Genomic DNA, 13297 nt, shown 5'->3' on the forward strand with positions numbered 1-13297 from the left:
TCGGTGCAGCAAGCTACAGCTGGCTAGGTTGGGATGGGCCTGGTAGGGATTGGTTGATTCTATTTCTTTCCAGAGTCTTGCCAGGGGTGGGGTCAGTGGTCGAAGTGTACAAAAAGAAGTAGTGGAACTATGTCCCCTGCTGGCCTGCACCTGCACCCACAAACCCCATCGCCATGCACAATAAAAACCCCAAACATGCTCCTGGTGTTTAGGGGAACGCTCAGTGCAATGCACTGATAGTGAAAGTTTAAACAACTTCCTACACTTTTATTTTAAAAGGAACGGAACGTTTTTTTAAAATAAAAGTATAGGAACTGTAAAACTTAATTAAAAGAAGTAGAGGAGCACCGCTCCCAACCGCTCCCGCCCACTTCGACCACTGGGTGGGGTTTACTAAGAGAGGCTATATCAGGTGAGGTAGCTATCTCGTACGCTGCTAGTTGATCCTGCTTCTGTCTGCCGGCTGCCTGTCTACCTGAACCCTGGGCTAAGTAAATCTTCCTTAAATAATATATTTTCTGGGCTTGCAGACCAAACCCTCTGTGATGTCGGTCCAGAACTGAGTTGGTACGGGTAAATTGACAGCTTTTGTTTTTAGGAAGGGAGAAGGGATGTACTTTCTTGGAACTTATTGGCAAGGGCTAGAGGTTCTCTGGTGGTATACCCCAGGAAGGAGTTTAAGAAATACCCCTCTGTACGTTGCCCCTTCCTCCCCTGCCACTGCCCACTCCTCATGTCTGCTGATTCTGTGAGCATGAACGTAATTTCAGATCCCGGTCCGTGTTTTCCTTTAGAAAATCCAAGGGATTGTAGGAGATGTAGTGGCCCTTTTCCTGCTCTATCGGAATACACTGAGTGGACTGGGTTGAGGCTATTATTCCATGGTGTTTAAAGGGCTTTCTGCATGATCTACAGGGTAATCTCCTTCCTGTTCCCCCAATTGCTTTAGCTGCATCCAGCCTGGGTTTTGGTTTGGCCAAGTGGGGAATTCAGGGAGAGGTAGTATTCCCTTCCCATCTTTGAAAGGTGGTCCGATAGGTGTGTAAAGTTGTTCAGATAAGCAACCTGACGACAACAAAAAAAGCTGGGGAATGGTACCAGTGTTACTGAGCCTCAGTATGGGCAGAAATACCAATCAGGTGCTATGGATAAAGTTGTATTCTGCTGCGCTTAATATATGGGATACAACAACTAGGGGTGGAGTAGAATGATCAAGAGCAGAAAACGTGGTGAACATATAAGGATTCAGATTATGAGGTGCAACCATTTGGCAGCTTATGACAATCTAACTATGAGTGCAATGATTTGATATGGGATCCAACCACCCAGAAGCTATGACAAAGGGATGCAAGGCTAGGAAGTTATAAAATACAATATTCCGAGAGCTAAAATAGTCAAGCGGAGTGGTGTAGCAATAGAGCAAAGGGAAGCAAAAAAAAAAATCAGACTTTATAGGGCCTCATCTGGAGTCCGATGGCGCTTATTGCCCATTAAGACTCAATGGGGTGGAGGGGCGCAATTACCACCAGCGGTAACAGCGCCAAAAACGGACGGTAAGTGGACATGGTTTCCTCCAGCCTTTCGTTGGAGGTACCGTCGAACTAGAGATTGGGCCAGCCCTTAAATGCAGCAGTCGTGATGAGGCTGAAATTAGCAGCGTGTGGATGAAAAGCAGTCTAATGAAACAAATGATCTACGAATTAAATAGCAAACTGGATCTGGGATTGCAATGTGAATTCCCATATACGTAACTAACAAGACCCCCACCGCACAGCAACCCTTTTCATGGAGCCTCTTTGCTCTGATCCTATCGATAGCCAGCCTTAATTCGGGTCTGAACTCCAGGGCAGGGTCCCACTATACAGTCCCTTAAGTCGCCAACACAAACTTAACAAATCCAACAGGTCCCAAGAAAACATCCAACAAAACCTCCACACGTGAAAATGACACGCGATTAATGCTTCCAGCTCACTACTAGCTCCCCCACAGAAAACCTCAACCACTATGGCGGTTTGAACTCTGCCCCTGCAATGCAAAAAATCATCACTAAGCGTCAGGGTTGTAAATGGCCAACCAAACCTCATAATACAGGAGAATGCAATACAAATAGTTCAGAGACAAAACAATTGCATAACATTATCAGACGCATGAAATATTTTCATAGCTGGGAGGGACAAAACTTGCCGGTTTCTTTTTTATTTTTTTAAACTTCTTTTTATTAATTTTACAACATTTATAATACTTCCCCCCCTCCCCCCCTTACCCTCCTCCCTTCCCAGGTACAGTCGAGGGTCCTTCTCATATCTGGGTGTGATGTTTTCAGTGCATGTCTAACAATCGGAGACGCTGGGGGCACCATTGCATCTGAAAATCGTACTTGAGAAAGGTCAAGATCTCTCCCCAATCTTTCGAAAAGTTCTGAAGGTTGTTATTCATTGCGTATGTGGCCCATTCTAGGGCCACCGTTTCCCATACTTTGCGCAACCAGTCCTATACTGTGGGAACATTTGGGGTCTTCCATCTCTGCGCTACAATGGTCATTGCTGCAAGAGTCAATACCACCCATGCTTTGTCCCGACTTTTGGGCTCAGCTTCACGTGCCCTCCCTGTGTGGCCTAATAGGATGCATTCCAGGGGTCTGCCTCCCCCTGTCCCGAATGCTTGGAATTGCGCGTGTTGTATTTCCCGCCAAAAAGGCTCTATCTGGGGCATCTGTGCCAAATGTGTTCCACAGTGCCCTCCTGACGAAAACCCCCTTTAAGAGTCAGCGGGCGCCCCTGGGTACATGTTGTGAAGTCGGACAGGTGTGTAGTGCCAACCGTATAGGATTTTGTACCAGGTTTCTTGTAGCTGCGAAGCTTTTGCCAATTTAGGTATCTTCCCCCATAATTTCTCCCAGTTCTCCCTCGTAATGTCCTGGCCCAGATCTGCTCCCACTGTTGCATGTATGGCCATCTGGGTCTAGGGGTAGTGTCTTCCAAAATTTTATGCAAGTTGGATATTAGCCCTTTAGACCCATCGTTCGTCACCAGAAATCTCTCAAATGCCGTTTCCTTTCTGGTGACCGCCTACTTAACAATTGGGTTCAGTAACCAATGTCTTAATTGTGCATATATCTTAGTCTCTCCCCCCTTCCCCAGCGTGAATTCCTCTTTACAGTCTACGAAGGAGCGGATGTCCTTTCTCTGGAACAGATCCTGTATCACCCTGCATCCTCCCTCCTCCCATTGCTTGAATGCTCCCTTTTCTGTCCCTAGCAGGATGGTACGCAGCAAACTACCTGCCCTTACTTAAAGGGATAAGGAAGGACTTTCAGAAGTGGAGAATTCTGGACTATCCTGGATAGGACGGATGGCAGCAGTGAAAATGGTCATACTGCCCCGTATCTTATACCTTTTTCAGGCGATCCCACAGGCACTTCCAATGTACCTCATCTGGGAAATGAGGAAAATGACCAACAAGTTCATATGGGAGGGTAAGAAGGCTGTGATTAATAGGCGTCTGCTAATGTCGCCCTGGAGAGGGGGGGGGGGGATTTTGGGGGGGAAAGTGGCACTTCCAGACATTCAACTTTACTATGAGGCTATGCAACTAAGGGTGATCAGGGAGTGGCTTCAAGGAGGGCAGGGGGAACAGTGGGTAGCCATGGATAGGGAAGTGGAACGACACGATTTTAGAGAAGTGCTGTGGCTCCCGAAGCAGCACAGACCAAAGCAAATGTACAAGAGTTCCATCACAAAGTTAGTAGCAGCTACGTGGGATAAGATGGTGAAAACGCGAGGGATCACGGCCTTTCCATCCCCATTCACGCCTCCGTTTCTTTAATAGACTGAACACTACATATGGGAATCTGCATTACATGTCAAGAGAAGGGTATTATGCTCACTTAATGCTTACTCACCACTAACAAAGCCAAGTCCTCTAACGGTTCAAAACAGATTGAGAATAGCGTTACTGGACAGTCCATAGACCACATAACATCCACTAGCTCAACACCCACCCTAAAGACTTAAAGGCCATGGCCGCTCTCGAAGAGCAAGGCCATTAATCCCAGCCACTCCGTAATCCATCGCACCCAGCAAGTGAGGGCGGCCGTCAAGTCAGCCATAAACGCACTATCAGGGAATGGACAGAAAAGCTGGGTAGGAGGAGAGCTTAGGGCCTCTTAGTGCACATGAAAATGATAAAGTCATGCAATCCTGAGAAAAACCCTACAAGATATATCAAGGGCCGAAACCTTCTTCAGGAGACAAGGCACAGCCACATAGCTGGCTTCCCGGACAATACTTTCAGGTTAAGGATCAAATTATCTTGACACTATTAAAAAAATGTAAGCACTTTATTCACATCCCAGGGAGAGGGAACTATGCAGAAGGAGGCCACAAGAAGGTCCAGAGTCTGTGCACCAAACAATGCTTCCCAGAACAAGAGTCGCCCACGTACGCATACCAATACGCCCCGAATGCCGTGCCCTTGGCAGATAGGGACGCCAGGAAATGTAGACTATTCAAGATTGAAAATGTCACTCTGTTCGTTTCACCTATCGCACCAAGTTCACCAGGTTGCCCTATAACTCTTCACTGTAGAGGGTGCCTAAAAGTCTTTGATGACCCCAGCAGTCGAGCCTGAAAGTACTACAGTCTCCACACACAAGACGTCCTCCATGCAACTAGTTCCACAGACCCCATCTGCAATACAGGGTGGGGATTCCCCAAGGCCGCTGTCACTAGTGTTTAAGTCAAAAGGAAGAAAATACTGTTAATCTATACAACATTCCAGTAGAACTGGATGGAAACCATCCTTGCGACGTCCACTACCATCACCAGCACTCTCCTGACCTTGTTCAAAGTCTGAGGTATGGGAACAAATGGAGGAAATGCAAACCGAGTACCTGGGACACAAGCCTGCAGATAAGAGTTTGGTGCCAGAGCTTCTTGGTCTGGTCTCCGATTCCGGAACTGGGCACTCAAGCTCCAAGAGATCGTTTTTAAGCAGCCCCAATAGTGCCTCCAGAGACAGGAACACTACTCTGGTCCAGATTCCAATCACTGAGATTCTGAAAATACCTTGGGTTCAGGTTTGCAACCATGTTGGACATCACTAGGTGGTTAACTGTTCCTAATGGTATCTGCACGGCTCGCCAGTAGTGCCAAAGGTTCTTTGTCAATGCAGCTAAGGGCTGCAATGGGTAGCTTCCAAAAGACAGATATATCCAAGGTCAGAAATATTGTCATGAGACGAATACAGCATCCCATCCTGCCCAATTAATTATTAGATCACAAAAGAACCCGTCAGAAATTCCAAGCAGTGGGGGGGCATGGCTAACTGCCATGTTGCAAGGTCGCATTCTCCGCAGCTCCCGTGTGATAACCGAAAAAAAAGTTACATTTGGGGTGCTGACGCCCAGCGGTGCAAGCCTAGACTGGACAACCCACCGTAGCACCGACCGAGACAAAACTGAAGGGACTAGAGGCTGCGGCAGCCAGTGTGAAAACATTCTTTGAAGCGAGTCAGCAACTCGAAGACTACAGCCAAGATGGCGACCGGCCCGAGCACTGGGACGCTTTGAACCCGGAACCCGAAGGCGCAGCTGTGCAAGCGAGCGGGGAAGGCAGCGCACTAATCGGACTGCCACCCATGATATCCGAAAAAGAAGCAGCACCATAGAAGGGCATAAAACAGCGGGATCCTTCAGCGAATCCGGCGACCCTGAGCGATGCCCACGGAGGGCGCAGAGATGCTGCCGGACCCGGGAGAATTGCACGCTAGACGTGGGAGCCGTGCAAAGGCATCAAGAGAATCGGCAGTGATCGCTGCGAGCGGCAACTACCCAGAAGGTGAGTGTGACACTGGGACAGACAAGGGATGGGAAGGGTGGCAGCCCGGAAGGCGTGCACGGCTCTTCCCTTCCACCAATACAGACATTATAAACACCCAGCAGCATTGTTGAGCCACACCAGTGCCCCATAGACGCAGTTGCGCAACCTGCTGTGCAGCTGGAAAAGAAGACACCAGGGCCCCAACTAGGTCCGTGGCGGCACGTGAGGGATACGGGCACTCCTATAGAGTGACCCTGGGGTGAAAGACTACAGCTGGCACAGCTCTACGCGGTCTGCAAATTAGAGGGTGTTGGAAGCAGCATATGCCTGAAGCCACGACAGAAGTCAGAGCAAACGGCAAGTAGATGAGCTATCATGCACGCCTGTAATGCACACAGGAAATACAGCCGGCACAACTGCACCTACGTGAACACAGTTTATGTAGCAGAACAGTATTTAAATCGCCCTACTGTACTTTATGTAATATCCGTACGCGCCCCCCACGTCGTCCTAGACGCCCAGGAACAGATCGAAGCAACCCACATTAGACAGATTTGCTAAAGCAGGAGGTACTGCAGGGCCTGCCCTACCAGTCGGCTCGTCGCAGCCCAACACGAGGGAGCAGACAAGGAGACCGACAGGTCCTAACAGCTATAGCGGAGCTTAAAGCCTTGTTGGAATATAAAATGGATGCCATCAGCCTAGATGTAAATCTGTTGAGGCAGGCTGTACGGGCACTAACTGAAATTACTGAGGCACTGGAGAAGCAAGTGGAAGTCAACACGGCACACCTTCAAGACTCCACAAACGTCTCGGCAGTGATGCAGCAGCAGATGCGTAATCTGGAAGGGAGAGTGGAAGATGCGGAGGTGAGCCCACAAGAAACAAAGTTAGAATTATAGGCCTCCAGGAGAAGGATGAAGGTGCGAATCCTACAAACTTTATAGAAAATAGGCTATTACAGGAGATCGACCCAGGGAGCCTAACACATGGCTTTACAGTTGAACGGGCACAGAGGTTGTTAGGGAGAATTCTCATAAATGGCCGATTTCCCTTACCTAAAGAGTCCCTCAGCAGCTTTGCTGATTTCTAGGATTTATTTTTTTCACCTGGTAAGAGCGTGAGCCTATGTGTTTTGATGTATGCATTTTCACTTTTTGTGTGATCTTGAGCACTGGAGCCTCACCTACTCCATGTCCTCATATTTTTATGTGTGTGTTACACAGCACCCTCAGTGCAGTGACACAGGGTTGTCTTTGAGACTTCCCACCGACTCCATTTTCTGGGGCTGACTACTGTCCCCCAGAAAAGGGGCAAAGTTGCCATTTAACTTTACCTTAGTCACTTTAAACCACAGACCCAGTACACCCCATCTTACATGGAGTATTGGAAAGGGTTAACTCTTATCCCTTTTTGGCTGTGCCTCTTGGAGCATTGTTTCGCTCTCTTTACATTAAGACTTGGCTGGTGGCAGTGGCATCTACCCTAACTTTTCTACCGCAATTATCTTATATAAATGTGGTATTGTTTTAGGCTATTATATTACATAACATAAACCTGCTTGACCAAATATATTTTATTTTTGCTCCGGCTGGGTTTATTTGCCATTTCTTTTTGTTAAAGTCTTTCTCGTGTTTCTCTCTGCGCGCCAAACCGGGGAGGACTCCTGTGTTTGCTGTCTTTTCAAGCCCTCCTTAAGGCGCCTGAAAGTCTAGGTAGGCAGGATGTGAGAGAGGGATCTTCGGACCCCTGCCATGGACTCCCTTGGTAACCCACGTCGCACTCCTGTTTGATTGGCCTAGCGGACTGTCCTTGCCAGGACAGGCACCTTGCTGTGTGATTGACAGCTAGGCTGTAAGAATGGGTGAAAAGCAGGTATCTGGGACTGGAAAGGCAGAGTCGCCACTGGAACGAAAGAACCAACTAGGAACTGGCAGAAGAGGACCCCTACAATGACTGAGCCACCCGGTGAAGCCCTGCTGCAGGTCCGAATCTCCAGAATGCGACGACAGAAGATCCTCCAGGAAACTTCTTCCCTTGAGCTGGTGGGACCAACCAATTCGCCCAAACTACAAGCCAGGACTCCTCCTCTGGTCGAATTCGCTGTACAGAGCTACAGTGGGCCGGATAGCCAGGAAGGTCAGACCCTGCTTGGGTTTTAAGGAGCGCACCTTTTAATCGTTGCTTTGCTCTGCTCCTGGTTCCTTCCCTGGGTAGTGCAGGACCCTCCAGTCTTCCTACTTCTTGTCAGTCCGACAGTCACTTCAGGAACCGTGAGCCTGCAGGAACTACCAGGAACGTCCGCCACAGCTACAGCTCCCTCTCCGTTTTAAGGTACTGTGCAAATCCGGTCGTCCATTTCATTCAACCGCGGTGAAAGTGTTTGAAATCTTTCTCCAATCCGAGGGCTTGTCCTTCTCTTCTCTTTGAACTAACTTTTGTATCAACCAACCTCGTCTGGAAACCGTGCCACGAACTTTACCACGAACTACCCTGAACTGTGTGATCTTGAGCAAAAGACTTTTGACCCATTGACTTTGGTCGTAAGCCTTTTCTACCTGATTCTATCTCTGTAGTTCCTCTTGTTCAATTGCCCTGAGTACTTACCTGTTGGTTTGACCTCATTTCTAATAACTTTGTTTTTCCCTCCCTTTTAAATTGCTGGAGTGCCATTTTGCTCCCACTTCAATTTGAGAGCTCAACTTGTCTGGAATTTAAGGGAAGGGGTGTGGTGTATTAAGAGTGATTTTTAGACTGCTTATAATAGTGTAATGTTATACAACTGAAGAGTGAAATAAATGTATATTCTTTTACTTGAAAACCTTGAGTCAGTGTTTACCTGAATCCTAGTAATTGCTGTCCTTTGTTATTTGATACTGCTCACTTACTCTTGAGATAGGTCTGGCTGCTCCGCTACTGCTACCACTAGAACTGTGTAGTACAGGCTTGTACCAAAGGTGAAATTGTACTGTCACTTGTAGTCTTAATTGTGTGTGGTGTTCCCAAAGGGTACTGCATATAATTCTGCCTCACACACGTCCCTCACCGGAACCACCAGGGTTGCCGCCGCGACCCATTATCGCAAGGATCCTGAACTATATGGATAGAGGAAAGATCCTGGAATATTTCAGGACAGAGGGCACAATACAGCAAGCATCGTCAAAAATCGCAGCGTACCGCGACTAGACTGTCCAGGTACAAAAATCTAGAATGCACTTACATCTGCTAAAAGGAGACTGAGTCCATACATAAGTACATGATCCTGTACCCGACAAGGCTTAAGATAAAGTTCGAGCTATCTTTTTCAACACCCCTGAACTTGCCCACAAATAGATGGACGTAGAGCACCTGCCGTCGACAGCGGAGGACCAAGTAGACAACGCAGCAAAGGAGTGAATGTCTGGCCCCAAGGAGCGCCAACAAGGGGACACAATTAATGGAGTCAGATCACTAGAAGACACGTGGATCTGCTTAAGTGTATGACTTTTGGCTTGTGATTACATACATCACTGGAACTAACACTACATGAGCTCCAAGGACTAGGGCAGACATGGTGGGGGAGTGCGCTCTGCCCCCACATAAGATCTATTTCGGATACTATCAGTTACGTATCCGCCCGCCACACAACCGGCACCGAAGGACAAGGTTAGTTGGTGCAGGAGTGAAAGGCGGGAATGCCTGAGGAGTGGGAACATAGCTGGGCAACTGTTAGGGGTTTGAGGGAAGTTGAGGGGTGGGGGGGAAAGTTGGGGACCAGCCATTACTGCCACACAGAACAAGCACAACTTGAGAGCAAGACAAACAACACCTAGAGGCTATTTCACAGATGGCTGGGACCTTAGAATAGTCACCTGGAATGTCAGGGGCCTGAACAGTTATATAAAAAGGAACACAATAAGGACATATTTGCATAGGCAGAAAGTGGATAGCTCTCCGACAAGAGACACAACTAATCAAAGAGAAATATAATGTCCTTACCAAAACGTGAGGGGGAGGTATGATGGGTTTACCCTACTCAGCATATGCTAGAGGGGTGCTCATATGGATGGCACCATCCGTGCCTTTTCGAATGTTAAAAATGTTGATAGATAGAGGCCAATGTGATATGAATCCCTAAAAATGGTAAAGACCCGACTGAGTGCCGGTCATATCGCCCCATCGCGTTAATAAACGTGGACGCGAAAATTCACACCAAAATACTTGCCACCAGACTCGAGGCGGTTCTCCCCAAACTTGTCCACGCAGACCAATCAGGCTTTCTTAAGGGAAGACAAACGGGTGATAACATAAGAAGAATAGCCCATTTAATCGAAAAGGTTCAGAAGAGGGGAATTCCTGCTCTTCTCCTGGCTGTGGATGCTGAGAAAGCTTTACATTGGAGGGGTGGGGGAGTGGGGATTCCTCTTTGCAACCATGGCAAAGATGGGATTTGGTCTGCGCTTCCTAGGGAGAGTCAAGGCTAATTACCAGCATCCTCTCCTCCGGCTTGCGATAAACGTGCACATCTCTGACACAATTCGAGCGGAGAGGGGCACGAAATAGGGCTACCCATAATCCCCTCCCTCCCCCCCCCTCATCTTGTACGCCCTGCACTTGGAACCCTTTCTGGCAGTGATAAGGGACAACAAACACATAGCAGGAATACCCTTTTGCATGGGTCACACATAAAATTGCCGCCTTCGCGGACGCCCTGATCTTGTCAACAACCCAGCCAGATACCTCTCTGGGGGGGGGGGGTAGTACAAAAAAGAGCCAGACCGCTTTGCGGCAGTGGCGGGGTTAAAGGTAAATATAAATAAATCTGAAATACTCAGCCATACACTCACTGCCCTAGAGGAACAAAAGCTTAAAAACTCCTTCCAATACAGATGGATAGACAATTCCAAAACTTATCTAGGGGTAAAGCTGACCAAACCGGTGACTGGACTGTATCACGCCAACTACCCACCCCTCCTTGAAAAACTCAAAACATATCCTGGCTGGGTCGTATCAACGTCCTAAAAATTGTAGTTCTGCCGCAAGTCCTCTGCCACTTCACATCCCTCCCGACACTTGTTGCACCCCGCTTCTTCAAATACCTCCACAAAGCAACAGATAAATTGCTCTGGACCAACAAACCCCTGAGGGTGGCAGAAAAGTTCATGAGAAGCTCCGTCGCAAGAGGGGATTGGGGTGTAGCAGATTTTAGGTCTTATTACATCGCTGCCCAAATAAGGGTCTTTAGAGATTGGCAGTTAGACAATAGGGGGAAAATATGGAGACCTATGGATAGGGCTGTCGCAGGGGGAAGCACTGGAAGAAACCAAGGGCGGAAAGACCAGCACAAATGTATGCTAGCCTAATTCTAGAAACAGTGGGCAAGCCGTGGGACTCCACAGTGAGCAGAGCTCATATCACCTCCTTCCCCTGCCCTTATACACCACTTTTCGGCAACCCCCAATTCACCCCCGGACACAAAACAGCTACATTTCATGTGTGGTTGCAGGGGGGCTGCCACAGAGTAAGGGACATGTTTGCCGGAAACCACATCAAAACCTTCGAACAATGTAAAGCAGATTTCTGCATCGGGGAAACTCAGAGATTTGCCTATGCCCAATTGAGACACTGGCTGGCAAACCCGGACAAAAAACATACAGGAACCCGCAAGCTCACGCCATTCGAGAAATACTTAAACACCGACACAGGAGAGAGGAAAGCGGTAGCAAACATTTACAAACTCATTAAAGAGGGGGAGGCTCCCACGAACAGACCATACATGGACAAATGGGAAGCCAACACAAACTACAATTGATGGAACTGAAAGGGCAAAACTGTGGGGACAGATCCCAAAACTGACGATATCAATACAAATGAGAGAGATCTGGATGAAGCTAGTCGTGCAGTGGCATCCAACAACGATCAGGTTCCATAGAATGTACCCAAAGGTATCACAACTATGCTGGAGGAAGTTCGGACAGTTAGGTACCTGGAGTCATATATGGTGGAGCTGCCCAAAACCAGCCCACTTCTGGGAGACCGTCCACAAACTGATCGAACAGGTGTTGGGAATTAAATGGGGAGGAAACAGGGGGTTAGCCATAATAGGTTTAAACAGGGCCATGGAGGAAATCCAGACAAAAGCACACTGGAAACTTTACATCATTATGATGATGGCAGCAGCACGGGTACTAGCTTGCAAATGGAAATCGACACACAACTCCCCCCTAGACCACAAATGGATCACAAAAATATGGTCGCTTCTCGCCATGGAATGGCTAACATAATCACTACAAGGAGACCATGCCAAGATCAGCACAGAATGGTCAACGTTGCTGAGATACCTGAAAGATGGGCGCGTTGGTCCAGAGCACAACGAACTGTAACAGACAGAAATAAGGGCCTCACTAAATCAGGACGAGGGGACAACAACTAGACGAGGTAACCCTAGTCCAATGCCAAAAGGTGTGTGTGTGTGTGTGTGTGTGTACGGGGGGGGGGGTTGTAGGAGTGTTGGGTTTTTGTTGAAGTTGTTAATTTCAAATACTGCTAATAAAATGTATTGGAGAAAAAATATACAGTGACAGATGATGAAGGCAGGATGGTCCAAGTACATGGCTTTCTAGAGAAGCAAGAACTGTGCATCATTAACTCCTTTGCCGCGAACCATGACGCAGCTGGTTTCTTTCGCTCGTTATACACTAGAGTGGGCCCATACAGGAACTGCACACTAATCTAATCTGGGGCAGCGGGATTACAGCCTTTGATTTTGCAGACATATGGCAGAGACTCCAGCCATAGGGTAGACGATAATCACACTATACCGCTCCTCTAAATTTATATACAAGGCTATATCTTCACGGGCAACGAGACGCTAAGTGAATTCTCAGCTGCAGACTATAACGCAAGAATACCGTCAGACCACGTGCCGCTACCGATCACGTGGCAGGCAGCGCCCCCAAGAGCTTGCATCCTCATGGAGGTTCATGGGAGAAGTACTGAAAGACGAAGAGAGAGGGCTCTGGTTGAGGGGGGGCTTCGGAGGGAGGGGTCAGGAGATGGAGAGAGCCTCAGGGGGAAAGTGTGGTCCAAAAGGGAGGGGCTTAGAGCCCTGGATATGGGTGCAACCTGGAGAAGATGGTTTTACGATAGGGTTCTATAAAAAGTACTCGGGTACCCTGGCAGGACACTTGGACAAACTATACAATTATATTTTGGAGACTGGGAAAGCCCTGGCCTCGTTCAGTAAGGCCCTGATCTCTTTAATTCCCAAGGAAGGCCGGGACCCGTCCCAGTGCTCATCCTACCGCCCAATTTCCCTCCTGAATGTGGATGAGAAGATTTTTACCCACATTCTGGCAATGAGGTTCGAGGGGAAATTGCCACACCTGATACACCCGGATCAGATAGGTTTTATAGCGGGTAGGTAGGGCCCAGATGCAATCAGGAAAACTATAGATTTGATAGACCACGTGGGGGCACACCCAGGAGAGCAAGCACTC

General features: G+C 48.2%; 1 protein-coding gene across 5 annotated transcripts in view; it reads right to left on the reverse strand.

The window, feature by feature from the left end:
• Positions 1-13297, reverse strand: part of ELMOD2 (ELMO domain containing 2) — a 965152-nt gene that overhangs the window by 923910 nt on the left and 27945 nt on the right. The gene's annotated exons all lie outside the window — the stretch shown is intronic.

This window comes from Ambystoma mexicanum, chromosome 6q (assembly GCF_040938575.1).
Source record: "Ambystoma mexicanum isolate Mex_15411 chromosome 6q, UKY_AmexF1_1, whole genome shotgun sequence".
In the NCBI taxonomy this organism is placed as follows: domain Eukaryota; kingdom Metazoa; phylum Chordata; class Amphibia; order Caudata; family Ambystomatidae; genus Ambystoma; species Ambystoma mexicanum.